Here is a 6,000-nt window from a genome sequence, read left to right as displayed (position 1 = left end):
GAACTTTTATATTAGTGCATCATTTTGTCAGTACCTTCCCCACCAAGGTTTTCCTTCTAATCAAGGGTTTTTCTAGTTAACATATCTAGTGTTATTATGAATGATTATCTTTCTATGCCTATTGCATCTCTTATTTACATGTTTTAGAATTAATAGAGACATTGAGAGTTTTTTTAAGAATATAACCGATTCACCTCCTGCCCCCTCCTTGGTTATTTTGGTGAACTTTAATTTCTAAAATAAGATGGACTGAAGAGGATCATCTAAATTAGGGAGGTAACACATGTAGACAAGTTTAGTGTCTAGAAGCTATTAAGAGAGAAACTACAAAAAAGTTCTATTACATAAAAAGAGAAAGAGGAATGGAGAAGAAGGCATGCCTAGTACCAACTGGGGATATGGTGTGTAAAAAATTGAAGAAGGAAAGGTTATCCAATGGGGGATACACAAAGCTCATGATGAATGAAAGGGCCTTGCAAAATTTTAAAGGAGTTTGCACCCAATCCTTATGAAATTGAACTACCTCTAGGCATAGGTATCTCTCCAATTTTTAATGTATCTAACCTTGTGAAATTTAAGGGTGATCTAATCATAGGTACTCAAAAAGGTCAAGGTGCAACAAAGGTTGTGGAATGGCTACAAGATCTTCCACCTAGCCAACCACTAGAACTGGAGTGTATATTGGATGATAAGGTTGTTATAAAGATAAGGAAGAATTAATTTAAAAAAATGGTCAAATGGGAGGTCTTACATGCATATAAAGTAGTATGGATGGATGAAATGGACATTAGAAGACATGACACTACTCCGTAAGATCTCATCTCAAGAGGAGATTAAGATCTTTCTACCCAAGGAGTATGGTGTAGGGGCACACATGGAAGTTCAACAAGCCTCATGGGGGTCATGGAGATTAATAAGTTAGAATAAGTTGTAATAAGGTCCCTAAGACCATTTGGGGATCTTTGGAATCATATAGATCCAATTGTAAAGCCATTGATCCTAAAATGTATTTCAAAGCCTTCCTAGGTAACTGTAGTCAACAAGACACTCAAAGCCTAGGGAAGCCCATAGAATAGAGTTATATATTATTTTGAACCATTTTTGGTCATTAGTATTTTCTCATGCCATAAGGGGATAAAATTTTCATAAAATTCTAAAAAGTTGTCCATGTTGTGTTGACCCCATAAATCCTATTGGTGTAAAGGTTGTAAGGAGTATTTTCATTGATGGAAAAAGTGATTGAAAACCAATCAAATGAAGAAGAAGGAACAAGGTTTTGTGACCAATGAAAAAATAAAAAAACTAGTATGCACTTATGAACACCATATTAAGATAGGTAGATAGGCACACAACTAGTTGAACAAGGTCATCAATGAAGTGAGTCACCATAGATGTGTAGAAGAGTAACTGGTAGAGTGGATGTGATGGAAGTGAAGAAAAAAATGATGAAATCAAGAAAGGAGGAAGGTTACCATTTTCTCACAAATGGACTAGTAGGGCTATGAGCCTAGACCTTAAATGTAGGGATAACAAGGTTCCTATGAATGGACTAGGCATGGAAGTCAAAATTTCAATTAAAAATTGAGTTGGATAATTTTGGTTACTTATAATTATGCCATGTCATTGTATAAGGAATTTAAGAAATCAAAAACAAAAGGAGAGGTTTTTGAAGTTGTAGGTTGTTATTAAAGAGTGAGGACAAAGACGGAGAATAATGTGTCAGAGAAAACATAGAGCTATTGCAAGAGAAGTAGTTACAAACAAAGAGGATACAATGATAGGCTATTGAAAACAAGAAAAGGAAAGGTGAGATCAAAGTACTCACCAAGTAAACAAGGAGATCAATGCATCTTTGAGGATACAAATTGAAGATCTTCAAGGCAAGCCAATACCACATCTTAGGTCTAATATATTATAATGCTTTCTTACCACTGCATCTATTTATAACTCTTGATAGGGCTAGCTACATTAGTCATCTTAGTGAAAAATCCTCTAATAAGGAATTTCTCATAAGGATACTTGTAAATCCTCTTACAAGATAGCTATAATGGGCTCGAGTAACCTTGATAGATAATAAGCATTCCTAATAGGATGTGTATCCAAAAGAAAAATTTGTAGCTCATGACAGGGAAACTGTTGACATGAATTATAAGGGCTAGTGGATATATTATCCCCACCTTGGTTTTCACCCTCTAAGAAATGGTTTTCATGTATACAAATATATATATATAGACTTGATAAATGCTTTTATTTGTGAACTTATTTCCTTCTACTTTACTACATTCATCTTCATTTTAGCTATCAAGTAACTTGCATTAAGTATATTTAGAATGGTTCAAGGAGTAATTGGTTTTGGAGGTGGTACTAATTTATCCCCCCTCTTAGTACAAACTGAGACCAAAAATTTCTATTAGAGAAAAAATCCATACAACAGTAAGTCTAACAACTTAAGGGAAGATCCAATAGCATTACTCAAAAGATAGCTAGAGAAATACTAGACACTATCAAAGACCAATAGGAAAAAATCATAATGTACTTGACTAATAGGAAGAAGTTGAAAAAGATCGATGAGGGTCAAGAGGTTATTGAACATCTAGAGGAGCATATAAGTTCAAAGGAGTTAGAAGAAGCTATCTCTAGCTTAATGATTGAAAATAACCAGCTCAAGGAAACCATTACCCAATCAAGCAAGGAGAAATAAGAGATAAACTAAGAGGTTATTAGAGCTCAATATGAACAAGATGATTCTATCTTAGAAATATTTGAAGATAAAGAATTAGTAAAAAACAAAAGATGAGTAGCAAATTGAGGAGATAAACTATCTTAATATGGAACAATTCATAGAATTGACTTAGCAAGTGCTCAATCTCATAGAAGAGCTAAGAATAAAAAAATGAGCACAGTGAAAAAAATTTGAGATTCAATGAGATCTCAAAAAATATAGATGAACAATTGAAGGCTAAAACGAGAGACATAAGCACAACCAATCTTGGCTACCAAGGTGACAACAAGTTTGAGGAAAGAGAGACCTATGGAGAAAATAACCTAGTCAACATAATATTAGGAAGCACACCTCAAAAAGGTAAGGGTATTTCTAAATCCAATTTATTATTGTGGTATTGAAGGAAATACATCTAGCACGTGTTGGTTTAAGTAGTTTACACCTTTTAAGAATTGCACCTTGGGTACTGTAAAAAATACCATTTTTATAGCCATATGATGTAATAGTGTAGATTGCATTTTGATGAGAAAAGAATAGATCAAAATTTCTACTACTAAAAAAAGTATGGACATAGAGCTAAGGATTGAAAAAAAAGATCCATAAGAAAATTAAATGTCTCCCAAGGGAATGAGTCCCACTGGAAGGGACACATTTCACACATCAATTTGCATGATCGATGAAAATGATGGTCATCCTACAACACAGTATAGAATAAGGATGAGCCTAAGGAATAACAAAAGCAATGTAAAGATACAAAAATGATCCATTAGCCACACGATTATTCATCTTGCAAGATATTATAGAAGTAGTAGAAGACTAGGTAGAAAATATCCGATCAGGAAGGAGAAGAACAATATAGTGGAATAACTAGAGAAGGACTTTGCTAACAAATGGATGAAGAAGAGTGAAGTGGTTAAAGAAAAAGTAGATGAGATTACAAACTCACCTATCACTAGTGCATCATTACAAACTGATTAAGCTCACAAAACTTAGAGGGGTTAGATGGTAAAAATGATTATTCATAAACTAGTCCCCTAGTTTAAACTGGTAAGACCACATGAGAGAAGAGAAGATTTTGAAAGGAAGTGCAACCTACTAATGGAAGATCAAAGGGAAAAAAAAACCATTGTAGACATAACTAGAGCATTTATGACATATGTCTTATGGTAGAAAAATTCTTTTTCCAACCATTGTAAATGCAACATTACAATTTCTCAATATAAATATGTGGATTGCAAATCATTCAACACTTTGTAGTATTGAAATTACTCACACCTTCACACTACAAAACCCTAAGATAATACAAGAGAATATAAAAGAGTATTATTTTAGAGAAGAATCTTTGACAACCTTGCAAAATGGTCACTAAAGAATCAAGTGAGAACAATGAAAGAAGAAATAAACAAGGTTAATCTGATTGATAGCAGACAAAGTGATCATCACAAATATGAGACCATATTGGAAAAAGGAAAAGACATGGAAGATGAAATGTGATTTTCATCAATACACAATGATGTTGTACTAATAGAATATGTAAGTGTGTACATGAAAATTTAGATTCTAACATAGGCAACAAGGAGATATAAGAATTGTATAACTATATGCTCTAAGGGAGAACTAAAGTAAAAATACAAAGACCTAGAGAATTTTATGTTGAGACAAAAATTGGACATACTCAATTCTTATAATGATTTAGAATAATTCAATGAAGGGTGAATCAGATATCCTGAAGTCCAAATGCCCTAATTCAACTTTTACTAACTTCAAATAGATTAATCAATCTAAAATACCCACTCGGTCTCTATAGCATATCATCAACAATTTAAGATTTCATCTACTTACTTAACTCTTTGTCACTATATGTATTGACTACTAGTAAATAAACTACTATAAAATATAGCATGAAAAATAATTATATACACACATGAAAATAACACTTTCATAGTAGGATTCAATGTGGAAACCCAATTCGGGAAAAATCACCAAGTAACATGCTACCAATGTTCACTCTTCTGAAGTGATCTTGGTTAAGAACCAAACCTATAAAAGAATATACAACACACTATTAAATGTAATGATATTAAAGGATTTAATCACCTTGTTTGGAATGACCTTGTTAGAGGACTTTAGAACATTCCATTTGAATGTCACCTTTATTAAAGGATTTGCAAAATGACTATTAGATCAACCTTGATTAAAGGATTTTGGCTGATACAGTGGTTATAATATAATAGTAGGTTTGATATGTAAAGTGAAACTTAATTTGCAAATTCAGATCTCCATTTACCCATTGGCTAGTTCATTAACTAGCCTCCATTAACATCTCCATCATTGATCTTCTTGGCATCTCCTCAAACAATTACTCTTCACAAACTCTTCACACTTTAACTCTATTATTCTACTCTTTACAACTTCTCCTTAATATTTCTAATAAACAAAAAACCAACCTTGTAATTCATCTCTTATGCTTCCTTACATAGTCAATTTTGATCTTTTCCCACTTAAACATCACCATTGATCTTAGGATTAGTGATGCAGAAGCATCTAGTGGTGTAAGGGTAATCCTATATCACCTAAAATATTCTTAGTGTTAGTTTCTATTTAATCTATTTTCATTTCTGGATACCCATTTGGGTCAAATAGAGATTCCAATTCTCATAGTTCCACTATTGGTTTTCTAGTTTAAAGTTTTTGAGCACCTTGGGATATGTACCAATGTAGAAAATAGGTTATTATTTAATTGAGCCATAATTATGATGAGTTAGAGGGTGAAAGTTGGAGGAATTATTGTAATTTTAAATTAGAGCACTCCAAAAAAAGAATTAGGTCAAAAGGCTTTACGGTTTGAAAGTTATTATAGTTTTAAGTTGCCTAGAGACCCCTTAAGAGTAATTCAAAGTTAGATTTGTGGCACTAAATAGCCTCATATGGGCCCAAAAAATGGGGGACAAGTGAAGTTGGTCCATAGGGATATAGAGTACTTCGAGAGCTTTCCAAAAATGTAAATAGTTTATCAATCAGAGTCCCATATCAAAAGTTATGCCTCTCAAAAGTTGGACTACCATTTTTGGATTCTTCTAATTTCACATTGACTTTTGACATGTTTTCTAGAACCTACTATTTTGTTGGTGGATGCCAAGTGATACATTCTTAACCCTAAACCTCAGTGGGGTTACTTAAAGTCATTTTTGGCATTGTAAATGTAGTGTTGGTGGAGTTTGGGAGAAGGTACTGTGAGGAGGGTTATCTCCATAATCAGACAACATTGTAAGCCCCTA

Source organism: Cupressus sempervirens, chromosome 3 (genome assembly GCF_028749045.1).
Source record: "Cupressus sempervirens isolate cs-2001-9-10 chromosome 3, ASM2874904v1, whole genome shotgun sequence".
NCBI lineage: Eukaryota > Viridiplantae > Streptophyta > Pinopsida > Cupressales > Cupressaceae > Cupressus > Cupressus sempervirens.
This window is presented reverse-complemented; position numbering follows the sequence as displayed.